General features: G+C 45.1%; 1 pseudogene; it reads right to left on the minus strand.

Annotated features, from left to right (window-relative positions):
- Positions 1-1408: 1408 nt before the first annotated feature.
- LOC148007138 (sperm motility kinase Y pseudogene) lies at positions 1409-23897 on the minus strand (annotated as a pseudogene).
- Positions 23898-24240: the final 343 nt, after the last annotated feature.

Here is a 24240-nt window from a genome sequence, read left to right on the forward strand (position 1 = left end):
CACCTCCTGTTTATTCTCAGGACATGACAGAATTTCAAGATGGCACTGTGAGAGAAAAAAAGTCAATTTATTCTAAGCAAAAATCTTATGCGGTAGAATACTTAGATTACCATTTAGAGCTTTGATTGCCTTATTATTTTATTAAATCTTCTCTTCTACTTCTCAGTTAAGATTTTTGAAAGAAATCATTTAGAAATGTTACATATATATATATATATACATGTAACAATATATATTAATTGCTAGGTCTTAGGAATGAACAAATCAGTATGCAAAACAATATGCATGCATGCAGGATTCTGACCATCAACAATAACCCACAAACTAGGTTGTTGATACTTATTCAGTGACAAACCTTGTTATTAATTTTAAGGCTTAAAGGAGTGGGATGTTACATTTGAAAACATAAGACTCTGTTCTGCAGCACTTGTGATTGATGACCACATGTGCTAGAACCAGTAGCCCATGGATGAGTCCATGAGCCCATGAATCTCTAGTCCTCACCCTGTGGGAGCTATTGGCCTAAGGGGGAGCTGGAGTCCATCTGAGGGATGGGTCAACAAGAAAACTCTGTAGAGTGGGGAATTCATATTGAGTCCCTGCTGGGAAGAGGAGAAATCAAGAAGAGGGAGAAGGCTTGGTGTTGGGGAAACCTCATAAAAGAACTTAGAGAAGATACAAGGTAAGAATTGTGGGGAAAATGGAAACCAGAGACAGAGGAAGGACCAGCATAGAGCAAACTAGAAAGGACAAAGCACGAAGGTACCTGGGCTGTGCCTGCTGCTTGTTATCTGGACTCTCCCTGTGGCTCATTTCTGGGGTGAGATTCTGTTCTGCCCCAGGAGAGGTTTCTTTCTCCTTGGCAAGCAGCAACAAAGCTTTATCAGGGCATTTGCTATATTCCTGGTCCACCCCTTATAACCTCTGTGCCCGACCCTGCTGGAGATGGGCTTATCCTCTAATGGGGCTCTGTGGGAGAGTAGATTATCTTCTTTTATTTCCTTGTTGCTACTCTTCTCACTGAAGATGCTTGTTGGTGAATGCATGGGACACTCATGGCACATTTGTGATAGTGGTAGTGCCCTGAGAGGACCAGGCACAGTTGACCTTCTTCCTCCTTTTGGATGAACCTTCTGGCCATAATGAGATACGTGACCTTGGGAGAATGACACCTGCAAGGTGCCTAGGACTGGCTGGCTTCCACTCCTCTTTCTTTGTAATCTAAAAGCAGCAGCAGGATCAAGGCTAGGAAATGGGGCTGCAATGGGACTCACTTGCTGTGCCTGGGCTGTGCAGCCATACCCCGGGAGAGCCTGCTGTTGTAGGAAGCAATAAGTTGCCATTTCCTCATTATATTTTCTTTTTATTAGGGAGTATTTTATTACAGAGGCTTGAAATCCCATGCATTTCATCGCACCAAAATTTCAGGGTCTGGCCTGAGGGGAAGCAGTTCTTCACAACGAACTGTGAACCCCTTCCCGTGTTCTTTGAACCAGGCGTGTTTCATCACCTCACTGGCTGTTGGTCTATACATTGGATTTACTGTTAGTAATTGACTAAGGAGGTTCTCCAGTTCTTCTGAAACCCCACAGGGGGCAGGATACACCCCTGCAACAACTTGTTTTTGTAATTCTTGGATGATCACAGAATCAAATGGGAGCTTTCCCACTACCATATAATACAAGACCACTCCTATTGTCCACATATCATTCTTCATCCCGTCATACAGAAGTCCAAGGAAGCGTTCCGGGAAACCAAAAGAATACGCACCGCAGTGCTGGTTTAGCATTTGTCCAGGTTGTGTTTCGGTGCTAAGCCCAAAGTCGATGACTTTGACCTTTTTGTTTTTACCAATCATTATATTGTCCACTTTCAGGTCTCGGTGAACAATCCCCTTTCCATGGCAGTAGCTCACTGCTGATAATATCTGTTCAAATATTTGCCGGGCCTCATCCTCCTCTATGTGCCCTGACTCTCTGATGTACTGGTAGAGTTGTTGGCCTTCCACCAGCTCCATTATGAGGTATATTCTAGTTTTGTTTTCAATGACTTGTAAGAGAGAAACAATGTTGGGGTGGTTGATCTTTCTCATTATGTTTTCTTCTGTCATGGCTGGCCGGAACCACTGCTTGTTCTTTCGGAGAACTTTGACCGCCACTTGGGTTCCTGTGAGCTGGTGGTGGGCCAGGAGGACCTTGGCATAGCTTCCTTTTCCAAAAGTCTTCAGTACTTTATATTGGGAATGAAAGGTTCCCTCCTGAGAGATACTGGGATCGGGACTAGAAGGAGGTAACTCCTCCTCAGTCTCTGTAGGCATTTTATCAGTACTAATGCTACCTAAAAGTAACAAACAAATGGAATCAAATAATGAAAAAGATGGAGCAATTCAGGAACTAAAATTACACATGTGGAACCTAAAAGAAACAAATGAAACAAAAAGAAAAAATAATAACAAAGAAAAGACTAGACTAGAAAAATAGAGTAAAATTATGAACAGGGGGAAATATGAAGAATCATAAGTAAAAGCCACCCAAATAACCATCCCCAAAAGAGAAAGCCAAGAGCACACAAATACTAAATGTAATGATGAAAATAAAAATCGTTATACTACAATAGGATTGGGCGGCCAAAGCTGATCAATACTGTGAATGGATTGTTTGAAGAAAAAGGTCAGATAAAAGAAATGAGAGGAGAAAGACTGAGTATAAGACAAAACAAACAAATGTAAAAAGCCAACACTTAAGGGAAAACTCCATTGAATTTCAGGACCTAGTGATCCACAAAAATCCACAACTCTCCAGAGCAAAATACTGAAAATTAAAATTAACCAACCATAAGGAATAAGGCAGTTAAATATCAGTGAACAGTCAACCTTAAACAAAAAGAGAGTCAAGGTGTCACAAAGGGCAAATTTGTATCAAGTCTAAGCCAATGATTGCTTGTACTCAATAAATAGAGAAACAGAAATAATGTAAAAGGATGAAACTGCAGGACATTGAAAATGGAGATAGAGTGAATCATCCGACTGCAGAACCGTAAATAATCAAAGCAATAATATAGCATGTGAGAACATAAAAACCACCACCAAAATGAATCCAGCAATCCATAATAAATAAATAAATAAATAAATAAATAAATAAATAAATAAATAAATAAAACAAAACCACAATAAGGAAATAGTCAGTGGTCTTGAGAATATATGGCCTAATTCTTTCTTAGACACATAGAAAAAATATCAATCCATAAATAAGCAGCCAGCAGTCGACGTAGGCCTTTAATCTGATATTATGGGGTTGGCATATCAAATTCCTGGGAGCCACTGGAGACCCAAGACAGGTACTTGGGCAGCTGCAGGCCAGTGAGGGAGCCTGTCTTGAAAATGAGGTTGAGGACCTTCCTCAAGAACAGGAGCCGGGGTGACTTATAGCCTCTACACTCTTTTGCACTGAGGTGCAGGTAATATAGATACAAGGGGCAAAAGGGGATGGGCACGTGCGTGCACACACAAACACACACACACACACACACACACACACACACACACACACAGGCACACACACAGACAAATGCCCAGATTCATACAAAACACAATCACGTAGGAACAGGCACACACATACTTACACACAAGTAAACCTGGAAAAATGCACATCACAGACAAACACACACACACACACACAGGGACACACACACACACAAAAGAGGTGGTACACACATACAAACATACACACAAACAAACCTGTAAACTCACACACTCCTACATATACTGACAAACACACAAGCAAAAGTGTACACACACTCACACACAGGCAAATCTGTTAGCACACACTCTCTTACACACACTGATACATACACATATACACAGTACAGTAAAATCCAATACAACCACACACAGCTCACAAGATACAAACAAGTCGCAGAGGGCTCCACTCCACACCTCCTCTCAAAGCACTCAAAGAAATCCAGGCCTTGCAACAGCTTAACATCTGTTGGCTGGGACGCCTCACAGTCGCTCCTCATGAGGTCACAATAGGACCTGTCATGACATGGTTGGGAAGGGCTTCAAGGCTCTGGCTTCTGTGGGCTATGGAGAATTTTAAGGCTTTTAGAAATCAAAGCCTGTAAGATGTTTACCTCTCCTCAGTTCTCTGTTTTGAATGTTTTCTATGCCTCCTGCTTCAAAGTCGTCATGTCTACACTCAGGGTGTCACTTTTTCATTGAATTCTGAATGATTAGCCTCAAACTAATGGTACACTGTTAAAAAAAATTAAAAAAAAAAACAAAGCTGTGTTTCTAAACTGACCCATCAAGATGACACTGATTTCATAAATCCTAGGAAAGGCTCTAGGTTATCATCAAACACCTGAGACAAAGCTGCAGGGATAGGCAGAGCACTTGCCTCCCAAGGGTAAGGAATTGAGTTTCAATCCCCCAAAACCCCCACGAATGTTGGGTGCATCAGCAAAGCCCATAAGCTCAGCATCTGTGGAGTGGGGAGGGGTTGGGGCTTGAAGACAGGTGGTCTGACATGCAGGCGTGAGGACCTGTCCAGAGGATGGCCTCTGACAGGACAGGGGGTAGTGGTATGCATGGACACCTAGGCACATAAGGGGGTAGGCATATACAGGCAGACACTTCCTATCACACAGAGGTTGGCATGATGTATAGAAAACCAAGTCCATCCTGAGTGTAGGGCTCACTTTAAATATTAAGGTCCAGTGATGGAACAGGCATGTATGAGGACAAGGAGCTCTGTGCAACCTGGGACCAGAAGGAACAGAGTGGCTATGCTGACACAGTTGAAATGAATTCTCAATCACAGTCTGTGACAGCCAGGTCACAGGACCCAGTCTGCTGTATTATTTGTGAGCAGCCAGTGCAGCCAGAAGCTAACTATTGAGCACTGACTGGCCCAAGCCCAGAAAGGGTCTCTGTTTCTCAGAGTGCTGGGGGCAGTGCAGTGTGTAGCGCTTTCCTTCTGAAGACTCTTCTGGAGTTTGGAGTCCCCTGTAGAGGACTCTCATGGCTGCAGACACTAAGCCTGGGAGGAAAGATCCTCATCTGTAGAGTTCACTGAAAGGCCTGAGAGCAGAAAAGGAAAGAAACAGCAAAATGTGCCACCTCTGCTCACTGTGGTTCAGCTTCTGCCTTTGCAGCTGAGCTCAGGTGCCCTGGAGTCCTCCCTAGCCTGAGTCAGTGATCTCAAGTTTAAGTCCCTACTTCCTGGTTTGTAGTATTAAACAAAGCACAGTTTCAGGCAAGAAAAGCTGTGAACGCCATCTAGACATTGTTGTCTACATTTGAGGGGGACTGTTGAGCCCCAAAGGGAGCAAGGGTTACAAGGTCAGGTATTATAGGAATGGCCAGGGTTGGAATCCAAGTTCCAATCTCCCTTTGCTCTGGGCAGAGGGTAGGACTGGCAATTGGTTCCTGCTGTGTACATGGGCAGAATCAAAGGGTCTTATGGGATCGCTGGCACAGACCTGCCCAAGCATGGCTTAGGGAGCCTCACACCAACTCAATATTTGATGTGTTCCCAGGTTTGTCTACCACCCTCAGCTGTGTGCCATTTTCCCTGCCTCGTGCAAGGGACTCTAAATATCTTCCTATAAAAGCGATCAAGGAGGAGTTGCACAAGGACAGGTGGGGCTCTGTGGGGAGGTTCACATGGGCTAACACATTAGAGGGCCACAGTCCCAGGACTGATGCTGGATGGACACTGTCCTCTGACATCCAACAGAGAGATCTTCACAGAGATCAAGAGAAGGCTTCTCTGAATAGCTGTGCAGAGCACCTCCGATTCATGGACTTAGGACTGACACCCATAGGATGCTTTTGAGGAGCCGATTGTGATTCAAGGGCTCATCTGCCTGGGTCCATGTGCCTCTAGAGATGAGCCCAGGACTTGGCTGTGACTGGTTATGGGGTCAGATCAGAGGATGGGAGGGGGCTTGTCCTTGGCTCCTGGGAGTAGAGCAATTTTTATTTCCCTGCCCCTACTTTTTTTGCTTTTCTTTCCTTGGCATAAGGAGGGACTGGAAGAAGTCTGTCTATGGGGAGTGAGGCTGGCTGGGAAACTGCTCGCTGTTCTACATTGTCATGCAGCTGGGGGCTTGGGGTTGTTGGCAGGATAACCTCTGCACCATTCCAGTCTGCTTCTCTCCACTTTATCCATGCATCCCTGTCCCTGCGCTGGGATACCTGGATACAAAAGTCCAACCTGTAGCTTCCAGTCCAGGGATGGAGTCACTCAGTGAATGGATTCCAGATGGTTCTGTGTAAAGCTGCATCGAACTGGGTAGTTACTGAACATGTGGGTACATGGAGGAGGATACTGCACTGCACCCACCCACATTTCATATAAAACCAATCCTCATGCTCAGGTACTAATTGGTTCTTTTTTATACCTTTCACCATTTTTGCTATTCACTGTACTGTGAAGGGTGAATTTTCATTGTTTCACTTCTGCAAAAAGACAGAGTTTAGCATTGGAGACTCCCTACAGCCTGGCTGGAAGGGAGGCCTACACCCATGTGTCCTTCTAGGAAAAAGCTCTTTCATAGGATGCCTCCCTGAGTCCCAGGATGTGTGGAGGGCTCTGTGCCCTACCCAGGGTTGACCTCAGTATATTAACGGGAGCAGAGGCTTCTCTCTGATAGAACAGTACCACCCTCCTGCAAGATGTCTATGATGGTTTGTATATGCTTAGCTCAGGGAGTGGCAATATTAGGAGGCGTGGTCTTGTTAAAGTAGGTGTGTCACTGTGGGCATGGGCTTTGAAACCCTTTTCCTATCCACATGCAAGCCAATCTTCCCCAAGCAGCCTTCAGATGAAGATGTAGACCTCTCACTTACTCTGGCACCATGACTGCCTGGATGCTGCCATGCTCCCAGCTTGATGATACTGGACTGAGTCTCTGAACCTGCAATCCTGTGTCCATTAATGTTGTCCTCATAAGAGCTGCATTGGTCATGGTGTGTCTGTTCTCAGCAGTAAACCCCTAACTGAGACAATGTCAATGTTCCCTGCTCCAGCTTCCTGGCTATAGAAGCTTCACACATGACCGGCATTCTCTTGGGATATGGGCCTAATAGGCTCTAGGCTGTCTGCTTGATCTGAGAGTGCTAGGACATCCTGCTCCTAAGGGCATTGTTACTGTTCCCATGCAATACTGTGAAAACATCAGCAGGCTCCTGCTTTCTTACCCCCCTGAACACAATGCTGCCTTTTCCAGGAGTGGATCCAACAGCTCTCAGAACCTCCTCAGGAACTACGTGTTTCCCAAGGATTACCTGCACTTGCTTACACACCCCTATCCTGTGTTCTGAAAACTTTTCAAAGCCCATTCTTCTGAGACTGGTGAGTTCAGGACAGTAGTCCCAAGTGTCTTGTCCTACGCTGACAGTTCATTCTCATGAGGCATCACCTGCCCTTGACAGAGGATTTTTCCAAGGGGCATTGGATTTGCAGGAGAATTGTGTGTGCTGACTCCTGTCAGACCAGCACAGGATAGCATCAAGGCCCCATTTGCTCTTGATTTTAAAACTCATGGTCTTGGCACTGTCTTGTTGGTATTTAGGTCCCTGTCAGTCCCTAATTTAATTTTAGCATGGGAACCCAGGGCAGTTGTCTACAAAGATATTCCTAGTATGGACCACATCTTCACCGTGCCATACGTAAAGCACAACAAAACACCAGGCAGGCAGAGAACCCTCAGGGGCTGGAACTGGAATGTTCAAACACTCTGGCTTGACCTTGGCCAGCAGAGATTCAGAGAACAGCTTCTATGTAGGAAGATCTCCTTCCTCCTCTCAGAGTTTAGGACATCTAGAGGTAGGCTAAGGTGCTGGCACACATGTGAGCAGGGTCAGGACTCTGGGCTTGTTCAGTGTCAAAGCCTCCCTGCCACCCCTGTATCACAGTCACAGCAGCCCATCTCATGAGAATTCTAGGGCTGCTAATATCCTGGATGAATAATCCATGTTCTGCTGCTAGTTTCTTTGCTTCCACATGGACAACTGAGAGAAGGGATTGATTAAATGTAGGTGAGGAAGCCCTGCAAATATCTACTTGGTGTTACCAAAGACAATGGGTTCTGACTGGCAAGATCTTTGAATTAGATTTTGAAAAATGCCACCTCGGGACAGTTAGTAGGTACTATCAGGAAAGTGCAGCGTGATGGGCACTATGGGACAGGATCCCTGAGGCTGCTGCAGTGGGACAGGGTCGTTGGGGCAGGTAAAACTGAGTAGGAACCCTGAGCCAGGAACAACAGGGCAGGGACCCTGGTTCAGTTACAACAGAGCAGGGATCCTGGGGGAGATGCAATGGGGCAGGAGTCCTGGGGAAGGGATCTTGTAGTAGTGGCCCTGTGGCATGTGCAACTGACAGGGACCCTGGGGCAGGTGCACTGTGACGTGCACCCAAGCTGGAATGTTCAGACAGGTGTGTTTGCTTCATGCAGCTGCTGTCTGAAGTAGAGGACACTGGCAACTGCCCCAGAGGGGATTTTGGGAAGTCCTTCCAAGAATCCCTCAGCTCCTAACTGAGAAGCTATACATTCCACAGATGGGCCTTTAGATGAGCAGATTCTAAGGGGGCTCCCTTCAATGAACAGCCAAAGAAAGCAGAAATATAGAACAAGCAATTGCAGCAGCCATGTCCAAGGTGTTTAGCTCAGAAAAGTAGGACTGGAAGAAACTGATTAAGTCAAATCACTTATCTGTCTATCGATCCATCCATCCATCCATCCATCCATCCATCCATCCATCCATCCATCCATCCATTTCCCTGAGGGAAGTCAGCTTTTCTTTCTGAGAAGGTCAAAGCAGCGCTCCCTTGTGGTGACAATGAGGATTGCAGGCAGTGAGATAAGTGGGTATTTATTTATTTATTTATTTATTTATTTATTTATTTATTTACTTATTGCATGATCTGTGATAGACTGCCACTTGTGTCCAGTCCCCATCTGCATCACCTGTACAACAAACCCAGTCTCAGTGTGACACAGAAGAGGCCTAACTGGAAAGTATGTCCTCTCTCTAAGGGACACTGTACGATAACATACTCTGGACTGCAGGTCAGACAAGGCCTGTGTTTAGGAGACTTGTGGACAGATGAATGTCTGTGAGTCTGGACTTAGACTCTGTGGAGGGCTCAGGTCACCTGACTGTCCTGAAGCTTCCCACTGTGATTTATTTCCCTCCTACAGAGTCAGCCACCTGAGCAACTGCATTTCCTGGTTATCCCCTAATCCTCTTACACTGTGTAGAGTGTTCAATCTCAGGGAGGGCCTGGGAATCTGAGAGACACCACTGAGCCCCCTGAGCCTGGCTGACTCAACCTGAGGCTACTCTGTGTGTCTTCATTTTGCTCACCCTCCAGAGACCTCAAAAGTCAGCAGTGAGCTTGCTGAGAGGTCAGGAACCTCCATATTGGCCCAAGAGCAACTGTCCTTTTTACAGGTTAATCCACAGAGCTTGTAATTCTGATTGGTGAGACAGTCTGGAAGAGTGAAAGATGTCACCTCCCAAAGACAAGTGCTGTGCTAGTGGACACTGAGGAACTTCAGGGATCAAACCCTTCCCCATTCTTCTCCACCCTCTCTTGTTCTTCCTTGAGATGTTTCCTGCAGATCTAGAAGATCCAGGCAATCCATGACATGGGTTTGAACATTTTCTCGACATTTTATTCATTGCCTGATAACTAAGACAGGGTAAAATTTATTTATTTATTTATTTATTTATTTATTTATTCATTTATTTATTTATTTATTTATTCATTCATTCATTCATTCATTCATTCAATCATTTGTTATACATACGTACAGGGTAGCTGTATTTAGAAAGACCAGAGAGGGCATCAGATGTCATTAGAGACATTTGTGAGCCTCCATGTGTTTCCTGGGATTTGAACTCAGGACCTCTGGAAGAGCATTCAGTGCTCTTAGCCACTTACCAATCTTTCCATTTTCCAGGCTAACTTTTTTTTTATTAACCTGAGTATTTCTTATATACATTTCGACTGTGACTCAGGAGGTGTGCCCTTGCTGGAGAAAGAATGCCAGTGGGGCTGGGCTTTGAGGTTTTAGTGCTCTGCACCACTCCCTGTGCACTCTCTGCTTTGTACTTGTGATTCCAGATGTGAGTCCTCTGCTTCCTGCTCCTTCCACCGTGCCCTGTAGTCATGGAACTTAACCTATGGTAACAGGTGGTCTGTGAAATAGGATCACTAATCGCCTACATGTTTTATAGTTTGCTGTGCTCATGGCATTTCTGTCACAGAAATACAAAGGTAACTAATGCAGAAGGGGATGTAATAGAGCGGACTCTTGCTCTGTGATACCTGACCATGCCAGTTTGTGCTTGTTACTTGTTTTGGAAAATATGCAAGAATTCAGAACTTTGAACTAGAAGTGGCCCAGTGCTCTAAGAAGAGTATAATGGGGTATACTGGCAGGAGCTTGGGAGTCAGGAGTGCCAGACCTATCCAGAATGTGGAAGCCCAGGACAAGGGGATTCAGAAGGCAATAATATTTGTAACTGGCCTGGGATAATTTGTATGATGCTTTTACAAAAATGTGGCTTCCTTCAGCCCACATCGTAAAAACCTACCTGAGGCTAAATTAAAAAGTAATAAACAAATTTCTTCGATGAAAATTTGAAGAGAGCCCAGTATGGCCTCTGTTATACTGAGGTTATAGGACTTCAATGAAAAAGAGCAAATGGGGCAAATAGAAATGCAAAATGTATAGTTTACAGAGAAAAAGACACTGGGAAGATTAATATTATAGCCAATGCCTAGGCCAGAAGAGAGCCTGCTATTACTTAGGAGATTAGAACCTTAATAAGAGGCCATGTCTCCTCAGGTGATGACATCACTCAATGAACCTCGTAATCTGTGGTAGAAAGTGACTTACTTAGGGTTTTCCGGCTATTAACAGACACCATGACCAATGCAAATCTTATAAGAAGAAAACTGCTTTGGGTTTGGCTTACAAGTTCAGCAGTTTGGTTCATTATCATCAAGGTGGGAGCATGGCAGCATCTAGGCAGACATGGTACAGGAGGAGCTGGGTGTTCTACATCATCATCTGAAGGCCGCTACTAGAAAACTGATTTTCATGCAGCTAGGACAAGAAACATAAGGGTCACATCAACAGTGACACACTTCCTCAATCAAGGCTACACCTATCCAATGAGGGCTCATCTGCAAATAGTCCCACTCCCTGGGCTGAGCATATTCAAATCAACACAGGAACATTAGGCATTTTCAGTTCCTGAATTCACCTGTGATCAGAAGCTGCTGCTACTGTGGGTCATGGGGCCCAGGGCTTTCCAGAAATCAGGCATCTTCTCATGTACTCTCATCAGTCACTGGGAGTAAGGAAGCTCAGCAAAGGACTGCTGTGTGGGCTGAGAAAACTGAGAAAGTCTGCTTGGGAAGGTGTGTCAATCTTCATCTCCACATGGAGATAGCATGGGGGTTACCTGACCTTACCTAACCACGTTTCATGTTTGGTACCCCTGGATCATATTCATTGTCAGGTAGGAAAGTGTTATTTGGCACCCAATGTCATGTTGTGCTATCATGTACCCAAAGTTGATAGATGACTTAAGAATGTAGGCTTGAAAGGTATCCAGTTTCTAATCTGGGAAGGAGAACAGCAGGCCTGAGAGGAACAGGCCTCATGTGCAGAGGGATGTACCATCTGTACATGGTTGGGAGAAGCTCACAGAAGGTTAGTCAAACATGTCTATCCAGTAGAGGTTAGTTAACTGTGAAACTATCACTAAGAGTAAAGGTAAGTTTGAACTCTGAGGAAGAGAAGGTTTGTTGCCATTGTTTGTGGACCATGCTTCAGAGGTGATGAGACACAGAGAAACTGTGTCTTGGGTTCATGCCACGAAGCGTGCTAGCTGAGCACTTCACATCTTAAGTTGTGTATATCGTCAGGGCCCTTACACAAAGGTGATCTAGTGACAGTGTCTTGCTTTATTTGTAGCAATCACATGAATTTAAATTTCCTACTTGTTCTTGTTCTTAAAAACTCACTGATTAGTTTTAGCTGAGACTCCTGGGAGACTTTTCTCTCACATGTTCTTACAAGTTTTAAAGATTTGGTGATTAACATAAATAACTATTCATAGGTCAACACAGGGCCCACACTGACCTCACCTTGCTATCTGGAACTGTTACTCCTGAGCCAAGGGTCTCAAGGGTCTCTGCCTCAGAAAGAAATGTGGTAAAGTGATTTCATAATCTATTCACATTCCTTGTGTCATCCAGAACATCTGCTAGAATGAGAGGATCCTTCTCTGCTCAGGACAATGTAGCTAATGATTCCCCAGGAGGAAAGAAAGGGCCACTACCTGCCTCTGTGGGGCAGTCCCTGGTGTTCACGGTAATGTCCCCCAACAGTCCCACCTTGAATCTGCTGTTCCACTTGAGCATGGAGCCTCCCTTTTATTCTGGGAGATAAACAGGAATCTCCAGCTAGGAACAGTGGTCCAAACATGAGGTTAAGTGAAGGCAGTTAGAATGGGGTATATACATTAAGGGTTTCTGATTGAATGATTCTGAACTTAATGTACTTCCTACTAGAGTCATCTGTAAGTGATATGTAAGCTCTGTATTAAAGTGTACCTTTAGGTCCAAGATTTCATGGTAGGTCAATGCCCTACACTCTCTTAAAGATAATTTAAGAACTGCATAAAGAAGAGAAAATACTGATCAGAAAATGTTCCTAGGTGTACAGGACTGGTTTACATGTGCAAGTCTCTGTGCTCAACTCCAAGAGCACACAATATGCATTAGAAAGTAGATGATAAGAACTCTCTCTCTCTCTCTCTCTCTCTCTCTCTCTCTCTACCTCACTTTCGATCTATCACTCTCTCATGGGTGTGTGTGTGTCTGTGTGTGTGTGTGTGTGCATGTGTTTGTGAAGCTGTGTCTGTGTGTCTGTCTGTCTGTCTGTCTCTCTCTCTTTCTCTCTCTCTCTGTCTCTCTCTCTCTCTCTGTGTGTGTGTTTGTGTGTGTGTGTGTGTGTGTGTGTGTGTGTGTGTGTGTGTGAAGGTGAGCTGAGGGTCTGCATGCCGAGTTGGAAAAAGGATCCCATGTTGATTGACTCCCACCTTGACAAGTATCTTGTTGTTGGGATGACCAGCATGTGACTATTGGGACAAGATAGAAGTATTTACAAAGCCAACAGTTTTGACCGATTTATGCAAATTAGGGCAGATTTGAGAGTACACTTAAGAGTTTTAAACTTTGTTTGAAAAAACTAAACAGTGTTCTTGGAAGAGTTTCTTTGGAGTAGACCGCCAAAGGCCAAATTTTATCTGATTGTTGGTGAGCACCTGTGGGTTTTTGTGTTCCTTATGTAGTATCCCTTAGGTTTGGGTCAGACAATGTAAACCTTATCATTTCCACTGTTTTTAACATCTCAAATGATGTCCAACGTTCTAGGTGCCAATCCACAAATGCCCACTCCTACATCTTCTCCCTCCTCCCTCCATTTTGCCACTATGATTCTGCTCCTAAACTCACCCAACTTTTCGAAACCCACCACTCCAGCCTCCTCCTATGTTCGAGCATCACATCTCCACAGGACCAAGGGCCTTCCATCTCATTGGTTTCAAATAATGCCATCCTCTGATATATATTGGTTGGTGGTCTATTTTCTGGAAGCTCTGGGTCATCAGCCAGCATATATTGTTCTTCCTCTATTGCAGGACCTCCTCTGTCACAGGACATCCACTGTTTAAGCACCACCACTACCTCAGGAAGTCCACTGTCTGTGTGTCAACTCCACTGTTACAGGACCACAAGTGTCTCAGCACTTCAACTATCACAGCACTTCTACTGCTCAGGAGCTCAAGAGTCTCAGCATCTCAAGTGTCACAGGACCTCCTTTGTCCAAGAACCGGACTGTCCATGCAACACTACTATTGCAGGACTTCCACTGTAGGAGCACTACAACTGTCTCACGACACCCACTGTCCTATAACCTCCACTATCCCAGGAATTCCACTGTCGTAGCACCACCCGTAGCAACTAAAGTGTTTCAGGACATCAACTGAAGCAAGTTCTCCCATGATTCTGCAACTTCACTGCCACAGGATCTCTACAGTGACAGGAATACCCCTGTATCAGCAATTCCAATTTTGCAGGACCTCCACTGTAGCAGAACCTTCAATTGTGCAGCAGCTCCCCTGTAAGTAGATTGACCGCCACGATCTCAGTGCCTCCACTTTCAAAGGACCTTCACTGTCCCAGAACCGGCGCTATTTCAGTGCCTCCACTGTCGCAGGACCTACCTCTTCACAGGATCTGCACTGTTGCAGCAACTGTAATTTCAATTTTTCAAAGTCATTGCTGGTTATTAGATTTGAGGCTGAATGAAATGTGATGCTACTTTTGACAGCATAAGAATTTGTTCTATAGCTCTTGTGATAAATGCCGTGTGTGCTAGGACCAGTAACCTATGGAAGACTTCATGAGCTCATACCACTCTCCACCTCACTTTGTGGAAGCTGGTGTTTTTAGAGTGTGATAAACTTCAGGTGCATGGATTCATTCAGCTGCACCACGCTCTATAGTGTGCTACACAGCAGTCATATTGAGTCCTTGCTGGGAAGAGAAGAAATCCAGAAGAGGGAGAAGGCTTGGGTTGGGGGAAGAATCATAAAATACTTAGAGGATATAAGAAGGTAAGAATTATGGGGAACTGGAAAACAGAGCCAGAGGAAGAATGAGCACAGAGCAAACTGGGAAGGACAAAGTACAAAGGCACATGGGTTTTGCCATCTGCGTGTTCTCTGGACAATCTCCCTTGGCCTCATTTCTGGGAGAAAACTCTTCCTCCACCCCCTTGTAATGTTTCATTCTTGAAGGAAAGCAGCAACACAACTTCATCAGTGAATTTCCCCATTGGAATTGGTTCATCCTTTAATGCCTCTGGGAAATCCCCAGCTGGGGATTGTCCTGCTCTCTGCTGAGAGACAGCAGGAAAGTAGGTTGTCCTCTGTTTTCTCGTTGCTACAGCTCTTCTAAGTGTGGATGATTGTTGAGTGAAGACACAGGACACTTCTGGTTTGTATGTATGCTTTGTTCACTGTGGGTGTTGTCGGGAGTGTCCTGAAAAGAAGAAGGGCATGCCCAATGGCTCTTTGCTTCCTCTTTGACTAGCCTTATGATCATAGAGATACACTAGGCCATTGGAAGATGAGGAGAACAATGTGTCTATGTTGTGTTCACTTCTATTCCTATTTAGTCCTAGAGGGAAATCAGCAAGGGTAGAGAATGGGACCGTAACTGGACAAAGCTGCTGAGCCTGTGTTGTGAAGCAATTCCTGTGAATAACTTGCTGTTACATTAAGCAATAGGATGCCATGTTCTGGTTATACCTTTTTGATGCAATGAATCTATAATATTTTACCTAAAACCTCAATATATTACGTTTCTTCCTCTTTAGAGTATCTGGCATGGGAGGGATCACTTCTTCATAAGGATTTGTGAACCTCTTCCAGTTTTCATTGACCAGGGGTACATCATCACCTCTGAGACTGTCAGCCCATAGTTTGGATTGACTTTTATTAAGAGGCTAAGCTGCCTCTTCTGACACCCCACAGTGAGCAGGGTACACACCTGCTACAACCTGTCTTCTGAACTGTTGTATGACAACAGAGTCAAATACAACAGTGAAATATAAGCCTACTCCTAAGATGCATACGTTGTTGTTTTTTTGTTTTTTTTTTTTTTTGCACCATCATAAAGTTGTCCTAGGAAGAGATCAGGTGCACCAATAGGGTAAGCACCATGCTGCCAGTTCAGCATTTGCCCAGGTTTGTCTTGAGTTGAAGGCCAAAGTCGATGCACTGAATTTTCCGTTCTTCTCTAACAAAATATAATCTGGTTTCAGGTCACTGTGAACTTATACAGTGCCCATAGCCATAGATAAAGCCTGCTAACATTTGCCTAAATATTTCCTTGGCTCCTTCCTCCTCCCCTGGAAAGATTTTCAGATGTATTTGTAAAGCTCTAAAATTTCAACCAGTTTCACGATAAGTTATTAGAATTGTCTCAGACTCAATTGGAGAAGCAAGATGATGTTGGGGTGGATGAAAAACTTCACTATATTTGCCATGGTCATGTTTGGCTGACACCATTGCTTCTTCTTTGCATGCACTTTGATAACTCCTGTAGCAGAACTTCCACTCTCCCAGCACCTGAACTATCCCAAGACCTCCACAGTCAAAGGACCAATATTGTGGTAGGGCGTCTGTGGTCAGGCAACTCCTCTGTCTCAGACCCTCCAAATTGCAAGACCTTTACGGGCACTGGAAGTCACTGTCCCTAAACTTCCACTGTTGGAGTACCTCAACTATAACAAGGACCTCTACTATTGTACAACCCCCTTGTCATAGCACGTCTATTGTTACAAAGTAGTCCACTGTCAAAGGACCTCCAGGGTCTCAGCTCTCCACTGTTACAGGATCTCTACTGTCTTAGGACCACTGCTGTTGGAGGACCTCCTGTCTCTCAGCAACTTCAGTTTGTTGGAGCTCCTCTATCAGAGGACATTTACATTTTCTGTACTTCCAGTGTCACAGCTGTTATAGAACCTCCATTCTCACAGGACATCCAGTGCGTCAGTACCTCCACTGTCCAAGGACTTTTATATTGTAGGACCTCTACTGTCCTACAGAATGTCCACTGTCGCTAGATTTCCACTGTCACAACACCGCAACCATTACAAGAACTGCAATTTTGGCATGACCTCCAGTGTTCCAGCCCATCCAGTGTCATAGGACCTCCACTATCACAGGACGTCCACTGTCTCAACAAGGCCAATTTAAAGGACCTCTACTATAACAGGATTTCCACTGTAGCTGGACTTACACTGTTGCAGTACCTCAACTGTTGCAGGACCAACAAGGTTGCAGGACATAGACCCTCTCAGCAGCTAGAATTTGCAGGACCTCTACTGGCACAAAAATTCCACAGTTGCTGGAGCTCCACTGTCACTGCAAATGCACTGTCTCATGATATTCACTGTTGCTGGACCAGTAGTGTGGCAGCACATCCATTTTTGCCAAGCCCCTCCACTGACGCAAGACTTCCACTTTTGTAGCACCTTCACGGTCCAAACAAACCAACTCCTGCAGGATCTCCATTGTCTCAGGGCATTCACTAATGCCAGCTCTCCAATGTTGTAGGATATCCACTTTCACAACAGCTAGAATCTTGCAGGACCTCTACTGGCAAAGACAGTCCACTGCTGCTGGCTCTCTACGGTCAGTGCCAATGCATCGATTCATGACCTCCATTGTCACAGGACCTCCACTTTTGTAGGACCTTCACTGTCCAGGCAAACTGCAGGATCTCCAGTGTCTCAGGACATTTACTGGTGCAGAGCCTCCCTTTATTCCAGACTTCAACTATTCCAAGGTCATCTACACTGTCTTAGGACCTCCAATATTGCAGGACCTCAAATGTCCCAGGACCTCAGGTGACATAGCACCTCCATTGTCCCAACACCCTTACTGTCTCAGAACCTCAATTTTCCCACGACCTGTTCAGTTGCATGACCTCCAAAGTTGGAAGAACTGCACGGTATGAGAGCCTCAACTGTTGCAGGACCTCCAATGTTGTAGGAACACAATATTCCTACACTGGACCTACACTGTCCATCACCTTCACTTTCCTAGCACCTCCACTCTCACAGGACCTACACTGTTGCAGGAACTCCATTGTCTGAGCACCTGCATGTCTCAGGACCTCGAATGATCCAGAACCTCTAATGGTGCAGGACCTCCACTGTCACCAGACTTCCACTGTCTCAGGACATCCACTCTATCACCAACTAGACTTTTGCAGAACTTCTACTGGAACAGGATCTCCATTGTGGCTGGTCTTACATTGTCTAAGGCCTCCACTATCACAGACTTTCAGATGAATTTGTAAAGCTGTAGAACTTCAAAGAGCTCCATGAGAAGGTATAGACGTGTCTCAGACTCAATTCCTTGGTGAAGCAATATGATGTTGGGGTGGATTAATATCTTCATTATATTTGCCATGGTCTGGTCTGGGTGGCATCCTTGCTGCTTCTTTCCATGCATTTTGATAACCATTGTAGCAGTACTTTCACTGTCCCAGAACCTGCACTACCCTAAGAACTCCCTTGTCACAGGACATCCACTGTGGTAGTACCTCGGCTGTCAGGAAACTCCACAGACTCAGTACCTCCAAACTGCAAGATCTCTACTGGCACAGGAATTCTACTGTCCCTGAACATCCACTGTCACAGCACTTCAACTGTTTCAAGGACCTCTATTGTCGCAAGACCTCCTATATCACGGTTATAAGGACCTGCATTGTCAAAAGACCTCCATTGTCTCAGCCCTTCCACTTTCTCAGGACCTCCAAGCTGCAGGAACTCTACTGGCACAGGTTATCCATTCACACTGCTTTTCCACTGTTGCAGGACCTCAACTGTTATAAGGACCTCCGCTGTGGCAGGACTTTCAGTGTCTCATCAACTTCATGGTGAGCAACACCAATGTGCAAGACCTCTACTAGCACAGGATATGCACAGTATCTATACTTAGACTGTTGCAGTACCTTAACTGTTGCAGGACCTCCAATTTAGAAAATGCACTCTTTTAGCAGCCAGACTTTTGCAGGACCTCTACTGGCACAATAATTCCTCTGTTGTTGGACCTCCACCATCAGTTCAATGGCACTGACTCATGACATCCACTGTTGCAGGACCTCCAATGTTGAAGGATGTTCACTGTTGCAGGGCATTCCCTGTCAAAGGACCTCTGTTGATGCGGGATCTCCACTTTCACTGTTCTAGCAAACCAACTATTGCAGAACCTACAGTGTTGGAACAACTGCATTCTATCAGGACATTTACTGTTGCATGACCTGTATTGTGGAAACACCCCCATTTTTACCAGATCTCAGCTGTCCCAGGCCCATCTCCACTGACTGAGGACCTCCAATAATGCAGGACATCCAATATTTCAGGACCTCAAATGTGCCAGGACCTCAACTGATGAAGGATCTCCAATATCGCAGCACCAAAACGGTCACAGGACCTCCATTGTCCCATCACCTTTACTGTCCCAGCACCTCCACTCTCACATGACCTACAATGGTGCATAAACTCCAATGTCCGAGCAACTGCACTGTCTCAGGACCTCGATTGTTCCAGAACCTCCAATGGTGCAGGACCTCCACTGTCACCAGATCTCCACTGTCTTAGAACATCCACTCTATCACCAACTCGACTTGTGTAGAACCTCTCCTGGCACAGCATCTCCATTGTGCCTGGTTTGACATTGTCTCAAAACTTCAGCTATCACAGGAATTCCACTGTAGCAGGGCCTCCTCTGTCTAAAGACAACCCCTATTGCAGGACCTTTACTGTGCAAGGAACTCCACTGTTGCAGGACATCCATTCTTGCAACACCTGCATTGTCTCAGGACCTCCACTGTACCAATCCCATCTCCAATGTCTCAGGACGCCCACTCTTTCAGGACCTCCACTGTTGCATGATCTTGAATGTAAAAGGACCTTCGCTATCTCAGTGCCTCCACTGTTGCACGAACTACAATGTCTCTCAGTGCCTCCACTGTTGAAGGACCTACAATGTCACGGGTGCTGCACTGTTTTATCAACACCACTATCACTTATTACAAGGCTTTGCTGGTTATTTATTTTGAAGCTTAATGGAGAATGATGTTACTTTTGACAAAATAAGAATTTGTTCCAAACCGCTTGTGATTAATTGCCATATGTGCAAGGATCAGTTGCCCCTAGAAGATTGCATGAATCCACAGGCCTCTAGACCTCACCTTGTGTGAACCGTTTCCTTTTGGTGGTGATACCGTCCTGGTAAAGGCATGGGGTAACAGGACAACTCTGACGTCTGGGGTACACATCAGTCATATTGAGTCCTTGTTCGGAAGAGGAGAAATCTAGAAGAGGGAGAAGAATTGGCGGAAGAATCATACAGTACTTAAAAAGTTAAGACAGAAACAATTTTGCAGAAATGGATACCAGAGACAGAGCTAAGCAACACAGAGCAAACTGGGTAGAACAAAGCACAAAGGTACCTGTCCTTGCCTGCCTGCCGCTTATTTTTTGGATGCTGTCTCCAGCCCTCATTTCTCAGGAGAGATACTGTCCTGTCCCAGGAGAGTTTTCTTGCTTGATTGAGCACAGGAACACTGCTTCATTTGGATATTCCTAATTTCTTGGACCATCCCTTGAATCCTCTTAGCCAGCCACTGATGGGGACAGACTCGCCCTCTCCTCATGCACAGAGAGATAATAGGTTGTCTTCTGTGTTCTCATTGATGCTCCTGTTCGGCCTGAGGCTGCTTGTTGAATGAAAGAAGAAGACACTCTGGCATGTATGTTTTGTCCAGGTCATCTGTAGTGGCCTGAGAAGAAAGCCAGTCCCAGTGGTTCTTCAGAAAGCTCTATGACTAGAATATGGACAAAGGCATAAATGAGGCCATGGGGTTGACAAGTCCAATGTGTCAATGGTGGGTTGGTTTCCACTCCTCTGCAGTCCAGTCCTAGAGGGACAGCAGCATAATCATTAAGGGTAGGGAATGGAGCCATTACAAGACTCACTGTCTGAGCCTGGGTATGAAGCCAGGCATCAGAATAGCCTGTCCTTCCAGTAAGCAGTTGGATGCCATGATCCGCTTAGACTTTCTTTGATGTAAAGAATCTTTATGTCTTGTGTTTTGAATGGAACATGTTGCACTACATCCAAAATTCCAGGGTGTGGCCTGAGAGGTATCATTTCTTCATAGGGATTTGGGAAACGCTCCCAATCTTCTTTGAAACAGGGGTGCATTATCATGTCTGTGACTGCTATTTCTGGGTTTGACTGTTATTAAATGCTAAGCAGGTCATCTAGCTCTCTTGAAACCCCACAGTGGTCAAGATGCACACCTGCCACAACCAGTCTTTTCAGCTCTTATATTAAAACAGAGGTAACTTTTTCAGCTACCATAAAATGTAAGACTAACATTCATATGTGGTTCTTTGGACCATCATAAGTATAACACAGGAAGAGTTCAGGGGCATCAAAAGTGTTAGCACTGTAGTACAGGTTCAGCATTTGCTCTGGTTTGTCTTGGGTACTAAGGCCAATGTCGATGATTTTGACTTTATTGTTCTTATCCAACATTTTATTTGTTTTGAAGTCCTGTATTTATTCTGTGCCCCTGACAGTAGATCCAGGCTGCTAATATCTGCATAAGTATTTCCCATGCCTTGTCTTTCACTATGTAGCCATACTTTCAGATACAGTTATGAAGACATTGAGCCTCACACAGCTCCATGACAAGGTATCTACTTGTTATCGTCTCAATTATTGAAGATGATGTTGGAGTGGTTAACCACAATTGTCATCATTGCCATGATCATTATTGGATGGCATAAGTGCTTCTTCCTAACAACGACTTGGAGGCCACTGTAGCAGGACATCCACTGTCTTAGCACCTGCTTTTTCCCCACACCTCCACTGTGCTGACTGTCCAAGCCTATTTTGTGCTGTCTTGCCTGGGAACTTCCTGCCTTTGCAGAAGGAAGTAGGATGCCATGGTCTGGTTATAATTTTGTTCAGTTGAAGTGTCCTTAGTTTCCGGCACTTGGAATCCTATATATTCCATTGCTCTTATACTTACAGGGTCTGGCCTGAGGGGGATCAGTTGCTCATAGGGATTTGGGAACTGCGTCTAGCCTTAGTTGAACTAGGGTTGCATCATGACCACAGTGACTTTTGGCCTATATCTAGGGTTGACTGTCATTAGGAGGCTAAGTAGGTCCTTCTGACACCACACCAGAGGCACCACACACTCCTGCTACAACCTGTCTTCTCAACTCTAGAATGAAGAGAGAGTCAAATGGAAACTTTCTGACTGCCATGAAATATAAAACTCCACATAAGCGTCAAATTTAGTTCTTTGGAACGTCATAAAATTTGCCAAAGAAGAGTTCAGGAACACAAAAAGTATAAGTACTGCAGTGCTGGTTCATCATTTACCCTGATTGGAATGGGATACTAAGGCCAAAGTTGGTAATTTTGACTTTCCCATTGATGTACAACACAATATTCTTTGGCTTTAGGTGCCTGTGAAATATTGTGTGCCCAAAGTAGTAGCTCATCACAGCTATTATTTACACAATATTTTGCTGGCCTTGCCTTGCTCTAGGTAGCCATACTTTTGGGTGTATTTGTAAAGCTGTTGCCCTTCAACCAGCTCCATTATTAGATGTATTGTTTTGGTCTAAATTACTTGAAGAATCGAGATGATGTTGCGGTGATCAACCATCATCATCACTTCCATGGTCATTGCTGGCTGGCATTATTTCTTCTCTAATACAAGGACTTTGTTGGACACTGTCACAGAAACACCAGTGTGGTAGAAACTCTGTTGTCAAATCAACTCCACATTCTCAGGGCCTCCAAATTGCAGGGCCTCTCCTGGCACAGGACATACACTTCCCCTGTACTTCTACTCTCACAGAGTCTCAACTTTTCAGGACCTGCACTATTGTAGGACCTTCTCTGTTGCAGAAAATTGATTCTCTCAGCAACTAGTATGTTGCAGGACCTCAGCTCGCAGAGAAATTCCACTGCCGCAGGACCTGCAATGTCAATGTAAATCTAGAGTCTCAAGACCTCCACTGTTGCAGGAGCTCCAGTGTTGTAGGATGTCCAATTTTGCAGGGCCATCACTGTCAAAGGACCTCCTCTGTCACAGCCTAGACCTTCAGACTTAACTCTAAAACTAGTGGCATTCAAGTAGCACCATGACAAGGTATTATCTTGTCTCAGACTCAATTCCTTGCGTAGTGAAATGAAGTTAGAGTGGTCAAAAATTATCATCGTTACAAGCACTTTGATGTGCACTGTAGCAGGACATCCACTGTTCCAGTGTGGCTTCTGTCCCAGTACCTCCACTATCACTGGACCTCCAGTGTCATAGGACCTTCTCACTAACAGCGGCTGCATTGTCAGGACCCTCAATTTTCAGGACATCTACTGTCACAGTATGTGTACTGTTGCTGGACTTTCATTGTCACTGCACCTAAACTGTCACAAGGTCATCCAATGTCACAGAGCAGTGTCACAGCACCTCTACTCTCCCAGGACCCCACAGTCACAGGACCTCCAATAACTTAGGAAATCCAAGTTCCATTACCTCAACTGGCACAGCGTGTCCACCCACTGATGTTGGACTTTCACTGTGGTAGCACCTCAACTATCACATGAAGCCCACTATTGAACGACCTCCACTTTTCAGGACATCTATTTCCTCTGAAACTAGAATTGGCAGGACCTCCTCTGTCACAGTACGTCTACTGTCGAAGCACTTCCACTATCACAGGACCTCTAGTGCTGCAAGGCTTTCACTATTATAGCATTTCTATTGTCGCCACACCTCTACTGGCTCTCCTACACCTGTACTGTCCCATCACCTCCTAGGTCAAAGATCCTGACTCGTGCATCAATTGAAGTTTTTCAAGACCTCCACTGTAGCAGCATATCCACTGTCCCAGCTGCTACTCCACTGTCAAAGAACCTGAAATGTCTTAGGAACTCCACTGTTACAGGACCTCAACTGATGAAGCACCTCAACTGTCACAGTACCTCCACTCTTGCAGTACCTCCAAAAACTCAGCCACTCCACTGTCACAAGTCTTCCAATTTGAAGGAACTCGACTGTTGCAGCACCTCCACAGTTGTCGAAGCACCATTGATATGGCACTGGGACCTCCATAGCTTCTACTCTATATTCTGAGGACCTCAACAGTTGAAACACATCCACTGTCCCAGGACCTCCATTGACAATGGACCTCATTGTGTCAGGAACACCACTTTTGCTTGGTCTGTCCCTAAAGCCTCTGGGTTGGCACTAGCTGAGGACAGACTTTCTCCCTACTGAGGCATACAGGGGAGTAGATTGGCTTCTGTGTTCTTATTGCCATTGTTCTTCTCAGTGAGGCTGATTATTTAGTGTATTCAGGCGACACTGGAGGCATGGATGCATGTTTCTCCAGTGTGGGTGTCATCTGGGGTGGCCTGAAGAGAGAAGGGCAGCACCAGGTGCTCTTATGCCTAATCATGGACTAGTTTATGGCCGCAGGGAAACAGAAAGCCATTGGAGGATGATGAGACCAGTGTGCTTAGGGTGGGGTAGCTTC

This window comes from Rattus norvegicus, chromosome 1 (genome assembly GCF_021556685.1).
Source record: "Rattus norvegicus strain SHRSP/BbbUtx chromosome 1, alternate assembly SHRSP_T2T, whole genome shotgun sequence".
NCBI lineage: Eukaryota > Metazoa > Chordata > Mammalia > Rodentia > Muridae > Rattus > Rattus norvegicus.